Raw genomic sequence first — 13,493 nt, 5'->3', positions numbered from 1 at the left:
CCCCAAAGAATCGAATCAGATCGGGGGACCCACTTCACTAGCGAAGTGATGACAAAAATGTGGAAAATACTAGGGGTTAAAAGAAAGCTCCATATTGCTTATAGAGCTGCCTCAAGTGGTGGTGTAGAGCGTTACAACCAGTCTATTGTTAAAATCCTCAAAAAGTTTGTGAGTGAAACAGGTAAAGACTGGGATGTAAAACTACCTCTAGTCTTAATGGCATTAAGAGCAACTCCAAGTAGTGCTACCAAGATGTCACCTTTTGAACTGATGACTGGTAGAAGAATGGTTCTACCTCAGCATCTGCTGTACCGTACATCAGACCAAAATTTGATAAACGCTGCCAATACACATCAATATGTGGAAAACCTAAGGAAACACCTGCAACATGCCTTTGCATTTGCTCAAAGGAATTTAGAAAGAGCCGCAACTGCCACTAAAACCTATTATGATCTCAAAACATCCAAAAAGGAATATGAAATAAATGATAAAGTTTATCTTTATAACTTTGGAAGAGATCAGGTTAGGGAGAAGAAATTTCTTCCCTCATGGAAAGGTCCTTTTGTCATTACTGACAAAATATCTCCAGTGGCCTATAAAATACGGATCCCCAAAAATGAAGGTTTCATAAATAAATGGGTCCATATCAATCAATTGCGAGCGTGTCATCCCAGATCCCAACTACAAGTCATAGAGGGAAAATGAAGTGTCATATCCCCAAATGCACTAAAGACATACTGTAATTTAAAGATGCCTAACTGATAAACATGAAAGCTCAAAATAACAAACTTTCTTCATAAGAGACTGTCTATGAGGTATACGGTTGATCCTCATCAAATACCACTGACTTTAAGCCAATTCAAATACATGTGTCCTACATCTATTTGAAGTTGGAAGGGGGATTTATGTCAGAGTATATAAAAATTATGATGAATATTACATATGTGTATATATATATATATATATATATGTATATTTTATACACTGTATATGTTAGATGAGACCTCAGGATTAATTAAACATGAGTTTGTTGAACACAGCTTCTAATACACGTCTATCAGGATTGACGATCAGTAGAGCCTTTTTGAAACACAAACATTTCTTTTCTAAAGGAAATAGCTCAGTGACCCTATTCATTTGACTATATATGCAGATTTTATAACCTCAGAACATTTGGTGAGGTGAGAAAAGAATGTGTTCAAGGACCCCTTTGGAATTTGACACGTGTGATACAACAGTTCTATCTCACTGAATCTCTATTTGAAGACTTACTGCAAAAACCCCTCTTGGGGGAAGGTGACACAAATAAAATCAAATACACATCTGCACTGCTGGCTAAACAGGAAATATGCTGTTTTAAAGACTCTTACAACTCCTCATGGATTGACCCCATGTGGAGCAATAAAGGCCTTGGAAAACACAGACAAATGCTAAGATGTGACTCTGGAAGTCACGTAAGCAGACAGCAAATAAACATTTTTTTTTCTCTCTCTGTTTAAATACATGCCCCAGAATGTATTAAATATAGAAATTTGGGAAATTGTCTAATTCTATATTATTATTACATGGGTATTTGCTAAGCTTGGGAGGTAACTGTTTTAATCAGTCAAAAATGTGTAATAAATTCTGTTTTGTTTATATTTTTCAGACAGATAATCTCAAATCTACATAGAAGTGAATGTGCATGTATGTGTGTATATATATATATATATATATATGTGTGTATATATATATATATATGTGTATATATATTTATATGTTTTGAAAACATAAAAGATCTTACTTAGCCTCTGTGTGTTTAAAAACATGAATAGATGTTTATGGACCTGAAGAGAAGTGATTATTAACATTTATTTTCTTATTTCAGATCTACATAGACAGGATTCACTTGGAATACAGTACAATACTGAATTAAAAATAAGCTATTATTCACATATAAATGCCAGGATACCGATAAAATTGTAATGCATTTTAAGCTACTAATTAGCAGTATTAAATTGCCTTGATATAATAAAATGTTAATAATATAACATATTTGGTATCAGAATAATCAAAAAAAAAAATAACCTAATATTAACCATCTGTAATTGGGGTTATATATGATTAATGCAGAGAGTGTAATCTGATTAAATAACCATTTTATGAAAAAAAAAAAAAAAAAATTAACTTGCTTAAAAATGTCAGAAATGCTGTATTGTATTGCTATGTTGTACTGTATGCTGCCACCTGGTGTTATGTTGCGAGAACTACAGCCAGAAGGTTCTTTCTGGCTGTTAAAAATGAAATTTCCAAGGGCCAATCCGATTTAGACTTCCCAGATAACCAATGGGAAGGTCAGCTCCCGTAGTGCCACCCACATGATGTCATCAATGATTATATAATGGGAGTGTTGAATGCACAAGAGAGAGTTGTCTGTAACTTGTTGAAAATTAGTGATCTGATTTTGGCTGCGATATACCTGAAAAAAAAAAAAAGTTCACTTCAACAAGGAGCTTAAAACTTATCCTTGATTTGTGCAAAAACCTTCTTTCAAATGAGATGACCTAAAGACCGCTACGAATTGGTTCAAAATTGGTGAAGTATATTGTATTTTAAATTGGTAGTTATAAGCCTAGGTATTGTTCAAATCTGTGTCTGAATTGGCTAAGTAACTCATCTATACAAGTTCTGATATTGTCGGTTAATTTTGTATTAGGATAAATTGCAGTTAAATAGCAGAATATATATTTTATCCTATTGTTTTATAAACACTGTTTAGAATTGTATTGCTTGGATGTTAAAGGTTTTTAGTCCCATTGTGTTAAATAAATAAGGCTGAATTGTGAAGGTATATTGTTCTGGGTTTTGTAAGAAGAATAGCATATCTTAAGAGTTGGTTCTAACGCATATAAACTTTTATTTAGTTTCCTTTTATTGCAAATATAGTTCAATATGTTTATGGATATTAACTAAATAAAAGAATTCAGATATTTATATTAATTGTATGGTCTAGTAGGTGCATGGTTGATAAGGGTTTCTATTTCTTTGTATTGTGTTTATAACCCTGCCATAAACTTATATATATTATTTGGATAGCACTGCTAAGATTTTCATAAATATACTGACATTTATTTGCAAGCTACTAAGGATTTTCGTCAAACATCTGCATTGTTTGTTGTCTACTCTGGAAAGAGGAGAGGCCAAAAGGCTTCGGCAACTTCTCTTTCTTTTTGGCTGAGAAGCATAATCCGTTTAGCTTATGAGACTGCTGGCCAGCAGCCTCCTCAAAGAATTACAGCTCATTCTACTAGAGCGGTAGCTTCCACATGGGCTTTTAAACATGAGGCCTCTGTTGAACAGATTTGTAAGGCAGCGACTTGGTCTTCGCTTCATACTTTTTCTAAATTCTACAAATTTGATACTTTTGCTTCCTCTGAGGCTATTTTTAGGAGAAAGGTCTTACAGGCAGTGGTGCCTTCCATTTAAGTGCCTGCCTTGTCCCTCCCTTCATCCGTGTCCTAAAGCTTTGGTTTTGGTATCCCACAAGTAATGGATGAACCCGTGGACTGGATACACCTTACAAGAGAAAACAAAATGTATGCTTACCTGATACATTTCTTTCTCTTGTGGTGTATCCAGTCCACGGCCCGCCCTGTCACTTTAAGGCAGGTGTTTTTATTTTTTTAAACTACAGTCACCACTGCACCCTATAGTTTCTCCTTTTTCTTACTTGTCTTCGGTCGAATGACTGGAGGTGGGGGTTAGGGGAGGAGCTATATAGACAGCTCTGCTGTGGGTGTCCTCTTGCAACGTCCTGTTGGGAAGGAGTATATCCCACAAGTAATGGATGAACCTGTGGACTGGATACACCACAAGAGAAAGAATTTATAAGGTAAGCATAAATTTAGTTTTTTAGGATTTTTTCCCCCACTCTTTATTTCCACCCACAGGGTCTCTACATTGTCGCTTGTATCAGAAATATCTTCCCTTATTGTAGGTTTAAGGTTAGGTTTAATATACATGCAGATTCCTCCACCCCTTTTTTATTTCTGTCCTTCCTAAATAAGGTATAACCCTCTAAGTTAACTGCCCAGTCATGTGAATCATCCCACCAAGTTTCAGTTATACTGATAACATCATAGTCCTCTTCTGCAACTAAGAGCGTCAGCTCCCCCATTTTACCTGTCATGCTTCTTGCATTTGTTGTCATACATTTAATTTTCATGTGCTTTCTGCTGATACTTGGTGTGCTTTCTGCTGATACTTGGTGTGCTTTCTGCTGATATTTGGTGTGCTTTCTGCTGATATTTAGTATGCTTTCTGCTGATACTTGGTGTGCTTTCTGCTGATACTTGGTGTGCTTTCTGCTGATACTTGGTGTGCTTTCTGCTGATATTTAGTATGCTTTCTGCTGATACTTGGTGTGCTTTCTGCTGATACTTGGTGTGCTTTCTGCTGATACTTGGTGTGCTTTCTGCTGATACTTGGTGTGCTTTCTGCTGATACTTGGTGTGCTTTCTGCTGATACTTGGTGCGCTTTCTGCTGATACTTGGTGCGCTTTCTGCTGATACTTGGTGCGCTTTCTGCTGATACTTGGTGCGCTTTCTGCTGATACTTGGTGCGCTTTCTGCTGATACTTGGTGCGCTTTCTGCTGATACTTGGTGCGCTTTCTGCTGATACTTGGTGTGCTTTCTGCTGATACTTGGTGCGCTTTCTGCTGATACGTGTGCCTGAGTGTTTTTGTGTGTCTGCCTAAGTGTTTGTGTGTGTGCCTGAGTGTTTTTGTGTGTGTGTCTGGTTGCCGATACTTGGTGCGCTTTCTGCTGATACTTGGTGCGCTTTCTGCTGATACTTGGTGCGCTTTCTGCTGATACTTGGTGTGCTTTCTGCTGATACTTGGTGTGCTTTCTGCTGATACTTGGTGTGCTTTCTGCTGATACTTGGTGTGCTTTCTACTGATACTTGGTGCGCTTTCTGCTGATACTTGGTGCGCTTTCTGCTGATACTTGGTGCGCTTTCTGCTGATACTTGGTGCGCTTTCTGCTGATACGTGTGCCTGAATTCATATCAATATACTCTGTATGAAGTTTATATGATAAATTCTGTATCTAAATAAAATCATATCAGTATACTCTGCATGAGGTTTATATGATAAAGTCTGTATCTAAATAAAATCATATCAGTATACTCTGCATGAGGTTTATATGATAAAGTCTGTATCTAAATAAAATCATATCAGTATACTCTGCATGAGGTTTATATGATAAAGTCTGTATCTAAATAAAATCATATCAGTATACTCTGCATGAGGTTTATATGATAAAGTCTGTATCTAAATAAAATCATATCAGTATACTCTGCATGAGGTTTATATGATAAAGTCTGTATCTAAATAAAATCATATCAGTATACTCTGCATGAGGTTTATATGATAAATGTTGTATCTAAATAAAATCGTATCAATATACTCTGTATGAAGTTTATATGATAAATTCTGTATCTAAATAAAATCATATCAGTATACTCTGTATGAGGTTTATATGATAAATTCTGTATCTAAATAAAATCATATCAGTATACTCTGTATGAGGTTTATATGATAAAGGCTGTATCTAAATAAAATCATATCAGTATACTCTGCATGAGTTTTATATGATAAAGTCTGTATCTAAATAAATTCATAGCAGTATACTCTGCATGAGGTTTATATGATAGTCTGTAGCTAAATAAAATCATATCGGTATACTCTGCATGAGGTTTATATGATAAAGCCTGTATCTAAATAAAATCTTATCAGTATACTCTGCACTAATCTGTATCTAAATAAAATCATATCAGTTTACTCTGTATGAGGTTTATATGATAAAGTCTGTATCTAAATAAAATCATATCAGTATACTCTGCATGAGGTTTATATGATAAAGTATGTGTCTAAATAAAATATCAGTATACTCTGCATCAGGTTTATATGATAGTCTGTATCTAAATAAAATTATATCAGTATACTCTGTATGAGATTTATATGATTAAGTCTGTATCTAAATAAAATCATATCAGTATACTCTGCACTAATCTGTATCTAAATAAAATCATATCAGTATACTCTGCACTAATCTGTATCTAAATAAAATCATATCAGTATATTCTGCACTAATCTGTATCTAAATAAAATCATATCAGTATACTCTGAGGTTTATATGATAAATTCTGTATCTAAATAAAATCATATCCGTATACCCTGCATGAGTTTTATATACAGAGTCTGTATCTAAATAAAATCATATCAGTATACTGTGCATGAGGTGTATATGATAAAGTCTGTATCTAAATAAATTCATATCAGTACTGTATACTCTGCATGAGGTCTATCTATATGATAAAGTCTGTATCTAAATAAAATCATATCAGTATACTCTGCATGTGGTTTATATGATAGAGTCTGTATCTAAATAAAATCATATCAGTATACTCTACACTAATCTGTATCTAAATAAAATCATATCAGTATGCTCTGCATGAGGTTTATATGATAAAGTCTGTATCTAAATAAAATCATATCAGTATGCTCTGCATGAGGTTTATATGATAAAGTCTGTGTCTAAATAAAATCATATCAGTATACTCTGCATGTGGTTTATATGATGAAGTCTGTATCTAAATAAAATCATATCAGTATACTCTGCATGAGGTTTATATGATAAAGTCTGTATCTAAATAAAACCATATCAGTATACTCTGCACTAATCTGTATCTATATAAAATCATATCAGTATACTCTACACTAATCTATATCTAAATAAAATCATATCAGTATAATCTACACTAATCTGTATCTAAATAAAATCATATCAGTATACTCTACACTAATCTGTATCTAAATAAAATCATATCCGTTTACTCTGTATGAGGTTTATATGATAAAGTCTGTATCTAAATAAAATCATATCAGTATACTCTGCACTAATCTGTATCTAAATAAAATCATATATAGTGCAGAGTATACTGATATGATTTTATTTAGATACAGATTAGTGCAGAGTATACCGATATGATTTTATTTAGATACAGATTAGTGCAGAGTATACTGATATGAATCATATCAGTATACTCTGCACTAATCTGTATCTAAATAAAATCATATCAGTATACTCTGCACTAATCTGTATCTAAATAAAATCATATCAGTATACTCTGCATGAGGTTTATATGATAAAGTCTGTATCTAAATAAAATCATATCAGTATACTCTGCATGAGGTTTATATGATAAAGTCTGTATCTAAATAAAATCATATCAGTATACTCTGCATGAGGTTTATATGATAAAGTCTGTATCTAAATAAAATCATATCAGTATACTCTGCATGAGGTTTATATGATAAATGTTGTATCTAAATAAAATCGTATCAATATACTCTGTATGAAGTTTATATGATAAATTCTGTATCTAAATAAAATCATATCAGTATACTCTGTATGAGGTTTATATGATAAATTCTGTATCTAAATAAAATCATATCAGTATACTCTGTATGAGGTTTATATGATAAAGGCTGTATCTAAATAAAATCATATCAGTATACTCTGCATGAGTTTTATATGATAAAGTCTGTATCTAAATAAATTCATAGCAGTATACTCTGCATGAGGTTTATATGATAGTCTGTAGCTAAATAAAATCATATCGGTATACTCTGCATGAGGTTTATATGATAGAGTCTGTATCTAAATAAAATCTTATCAGTATACTCTGCACTAATCTGTATCTAAATAAAATCATATCAGTTTACTCTGTATGAGGTTTATATGATAAAGTCTGTATCTAAATAAAATCATATCAGTATACTCTGCATGAGGTTTATATGATAAAGTATGTGTCTAAATAAAATATCAGTATACTCTGCATCAGGTTTATATGATAGTCTGTATCTAAATAAAATTATATCAGTATACTCTGTATGAGATTTATATGATTAAGTCTGTATCTAAATAAAATCATATCAGTATACTCTGCACTAATCTGTATCTAAATAAAATCATATCAGTATACTCTGCACTAATCTGTATCTAAATAAAATCATATCAGTATATTCTGCACTAATCTGTATCTAAATAAAATCATATCAGTATACTCTGAGGTTTATATGATAAATTCTGTATCTAAATAAAATCATATCCGTATACCCTGCATGAGTTTTATATACAGAGTCTGTATCTAAATAAAATCATATCAGTATACTGTGCATGAGGTGTATATGATAAAGTCTGTATCTAAATAAATTCATATCAGTACTGTATACTCTGCATGAGGTCTATCTATATGATAAAGTCTGTATCTAAATAAAATCATATCAGTATACTCTGCATGTGGTTTATATGATAGAGTCTGTTCTAAATAAAATCATATCAGTATACTCTACACTAATCTGTATCTAAATAAAATCATATCAGTATGCTCTGCATGAGGTTTATATGATAAAGTCTGTATCTAAATAAAATCATATCAGTATACTCTGTATGAGGTTTATATGATAAAGTCTGTGTCTAAATAAAATCATATCAGTATACTCTACATGAGGTTTATATGATAAAGTCTGTGTCTAAATAAAATCATATCAGTATACTCTACATGAGGTTTATATGATAAAGTCTGTATCTAAATAAAATCATATCAGTATGCTCTGCATGAGGTTTATATGATAAAGTCTGTGTCTAAATAAAATCATATCAGTATACTCTGCATGTGGTTTATATGATGAAGTCTGTATCTAAATAAAATCATATCAGTATACTCTGCATGAGGTTTATATGATAAAGTCTGTATCTAAATAAAACCATATCAGTATACTCTGCACTAATCTGTATCTATATAAAATCATATCAGTATACTCTACACTAATCTGTATCTAAATAAAATCATATCAGTATAATCTACACTAATCTGTATCTAAATAAAATCATATCAGTATACTCTACACTAATCTGTATCTAAATAAAATCATATCCGTTTACTCTGTATGAGGTTTATATGATAAAGTCTGTATCTAAATAAAATCATATCAGTATACTCTGCACTAATCTGTATCTAAATAAAATCATATATAGTGCAGAGTGTACTGATATGATTTTATTTAGATACAGATTAGTGCAGAGTATACCGATATGATTTTATTTAGATACAGATTAGTGCAGAGTATACTGATATGAATCATATCAGTATACTCTGCACTAATCTGTATCTAAATAAAATCATATCAGTATACTCTGCACTAATCTGTATCTAAATAAAATCATATCAGTATACTCTGCACTAATCTGTATCTATATAAAATCATATCAGTATACTCTGCACTAATCTGTATCTAAATAAAATCATATCAGTATACTCTGTATGAGGTTTATATGATAAAGTCTGTATCTAAATAAAATCATATCAGTATACTCTGCATGAGGTTTATATGATAAAGTCTGTATCTAAATAAAATCATATCAGTATACTCTGTATGAGGTTTATATGATTAAGTCTGTATCTAAATAAAATCATATCAGTATACTCTGCACTAATCTGTATCTAAATAAAATCATATCAGTATACTCTGCACTAATCTGTATCTATATAAAATCATATCAGTATACTCTGCACTAATCTGTATCTAAATAAAATCATATCAGTATACTCTGTATGAGGTTTATATGATAAAGTCTGTATCTAAATAAAATCATATCAGTATACTCTGTATGAGGTTTATATGATTAAGTCTGTATCTAAATAAAATCATATCAGTATACTCTGCACTAATCTGTAACTAAATAAAATAATATCAGTATACTCTGCACCAATCTGTATCTAAATAAAATCATATCAGTATACTCTGCACTAATCTGTATCTAAATAAAATCATATCAGTATACTCTGAGGTTTATATGATAAATTCTGTATCTAAATAAAATCATATCCGTATACCCTGCATGAGTTTTATATACAGAGTCTGTATCTAAATAAAATCATATCAGTATACTCTGTATGAGGTTTATATGATAAAGTCTGTATCTACATAAATTCATATCAGTATACTCTGCATGAGGTCTATATGATAAAGTCTGTATCTAAATAAAATCATATCAGTATACTCTGCATGAGGTTTATATGATAAAGTCTGTATCTAAATAAAATCATATCAGTATACTCTGTATGAGGTTTATATGATAAAGTCTGTATCTAAATAAAATCGTATCAGTATACTCTGTATGAGGTTTATATGATAAAGTCTGTGTCTAAATAAAATCAGATCAGTATACTCTACATGAGGTTTATATGATAAAGTCTGTATCTAAATAAAATCATATCAGTATACTCTGCACTAATCTGTATCTAAATAAAATCATATCAGTATACTCTGCACTAATCTGTATCTATATAAAATCATATCAGTATACTCTGCACTAATCTGTATCTAAATAAAATCATATCAGTATACTCTGTATGAGGTTTATATGATAAAGTCTGTATCTAAATAAAATCATATCAGTATACTCTGCACTAATCTGTATCTAAATAAAATCATATCAGTATACTCTGTATGAGGTTTATATGATAAAGTCTGTATCTAAATAAAATCATATCAGTATACTCTGTATGAGGTTTATATGATAAAGTCTGTATCTAAATAAAATCATATCAGTATACTCTGTATGAGGTTTATATGATTAAGTCTGTATCTAAATAAAATCATATCAGTATACTCTGCACTAATCTGTATCTAAATAAAATCATATCAGTATACTCTGCACTAATCTGTATCTAAATAAAATCATATCAGTATACTCTGTATGAGGTTTATATGATAAAGTCTGTATCTAAATAAAATCATATCAGTATACTCTGTATGAGGTTTATATGATTAAGTCTGTATCTAAATAAAATCATATCAGTATACTCTGCACTAATCTGTATCTAAATAAAATCATATCAGTATACTCTGCACTAATCTGTATCTATATAAAATCATATCAGTATACTCTGCACTAATCTGTATCTAAATAAAATCATATCAGTATACTCTGTATGAGGTTTATATGATAAAGTCTGTATCTAAATAAAATCATATCAGTATACTCTGTGTGAGGTTTATATGATTAAGTCTGTATCTAAATAAAATCATATCAGTATACTCTGCACTAATCTGTATCTAAATAAAATAATATCAGTATACTCTGCACTAATCTGTATCTAAATAAAATCATATCAGTATACTCTGCACTAATCTGTATCTAAATAAAATCATATCAGTATACTCTGCACTAATCTGTGTCTAAATAAAATCATATCCGTATACTCTGCACTAATCTGTATCTAAATAAAATCATATCAGTATACTCTGTATGAGGTTTATATGATAAATTCTGTATCTAAATAAAATCATATCCGTATACCCTGCATGAGTTTTATATACAGAGTCTGTATCTAAATAAAATCATATCAGTATACTGTGCATGAGGTTTATATGATAAAGTCTGTATCTAAATAAAATCGTATCAGTATACTCTGCATGAGGTTTTTAATTAAAGTCTGTATCTAAATAAAATCATATCAGTATACTCTGCATGAGGTTTTTAATTAAAGTCTGTATCTAAATAAAATCATATCAGTATACTCTGTATGAGGTTTATATGATAAAGTATGTGTCTAAATAAAATCATATCAGTATACTCTGTATGAGGTTTATATGATAAAGTCTGTATCTAAATAAAATCATATCAGTATACTCTGCATGAGGTTTATATGATAAAGTCTATATCTAAATAAAATCATATCAGTATACTCTGTATGAGGTTTATATGATAAAGTCTGTGTCTAAATAAAATCATATCAGTATACTCTACATGAGGTTTATATGATAAAGTCTGTATCTAAATAAAATCATATCAGTATACTCTGCACTAATCTGTATCTATATAAAATCTTATCAGTATACTCTGCACTAATCTGTATCTAAATAAAATCATATCAGTATACTCTGTATGAGGTTTATATGATTAAGTCTGTATCTAAATAAAATCATATCAGTATACTCTGCACTAATCTGTATCTAAATAAAATCATATCAGTATACTCTGCACTAATCTGTATCTATATAAAATCATATCAGTATACTCTGCACTAATCTGTATCTAAATAAAATCATATCAGTATACTCTGTATGAGGTTTATATGATAAAGTCTGTATCTAAATAAAATCATATCAGTATACTCTGTATTAGGTTTATATGATTAAGTCTGTATCTAAATAAAATCATATCAGTATACTCTGCACTAATCTGTATCTAAATAAAATCATATCAGTATACTCTGCACTAATCTGTATCTAAATAAAATCATATCAGTATACTCTGCACTAATCTGTATCTAAATAAAATCATATCAGTATACTCTGAGGTTTATATGATAAATTCTGTATCTAAATAAAATCATATCAGTATACTGTGCATGAGGTCTATATGATAAAGTCTGTATCTAAATAAAATCATATCAGTATACTCTGCATGAGGTTTTTAATTAAAGTCTTTATCTAAATAAAATCATATCAGTATACTGTATCTAAATAAAATCATATCAGTATACTCTGCACTAATCTGTATCTATATAAAATCATATCAGTATACTCTGCACTAATCTGTATCTAAATAAAATCATATCTGTATACTCTGTATGAAGTTTATATGATAAAGTCTGTATCTAAATAAAATCATATCTGTATACTCTGTATGAGGTTTATATGATAAAGTCTGTATCTAAATAAAATCATATCAGTATACTCTGCACTAATCTGTATCTAAATAAAATAATATCAGTATACTCTGCACTAATCTGTATCTAATTAAAATCATATCAGTATACTCTGAGGTTTATATGATAAATTCTGTATCTAAATAAAATCATATCCGTATACCCTGCATGAGTTTTATATACAGAGTCTGTATCTAAATAAAATCATATCAGTATACTCTGCACTAATCTGTATCTAAATAAAATCATATCCGTATACCCTGCATGAGTTTTATATACAGAGTCTGTATCTAAATAAAATCATATCAGTATACTGTGCATGAGGTTTATATGATAAAGTCTGTATCTACATAAATTCATATCAGTATACTCTGCATGAGGTCTATATGATAAAGTCTGTATCTAAATAAAATCTTATCAGTATACTCTGCATAAGGTTTATATGATAAAGTCTATATCTAAATAAAATCATATCAGTATACTCTGTATGAGGTTTTTAATTAAAGTCTGTATCTAAATAAAATCATATCAGTATACTCTGCATAAGGTTTATATGATAAAGTCTATATCTAAATAAAATCATATCAGTATACTCTGTATGAGGTTTATATGATAAAGTCTGTGTCTAAATAAAATCATATCAGTATACTCTACATGAGGTTTATATGATAAAGTCTGTATCTAAATAAAATCATATCAGTATACTCTGCACTAATCTGTATCTAT

The 13,493-nt window shown here is 30.3% G+C and overlaps 1 protein-coding gene across 1 annotated transcript in view; it reads left to right on the top strand.

The window, feature by feature from the left end:
• The window catches only part of FAM219A (family with sequence similarity 219 member A), a 601,226-nt gene that overhangs the window by 345,321 nt on the left and 242,412 nt on the right, over positions 1–13,493 (top strand). The gene's annotated exons all lie outside the window — the stretch shown is intronic.

Source organism: Bombina bombina, chromosome 2 (genome assembly GCF_027579735.1).
Source record: "Bombina bombina isolate aBomBom1 chromosome 2, aBomBom1.pri, whole genome shotgun sequence".
NCBI classification, from domain to species: Eukaryota; Metazoa; Chordata; class Amphibia; order Anura; family Bombinatoridae; genus Bombina; species Bombina bombina.
Note: the sequence above shows the minus strand (reverse complement) of the source record. Positions and strands in the feature narration are given on the sequence as shown.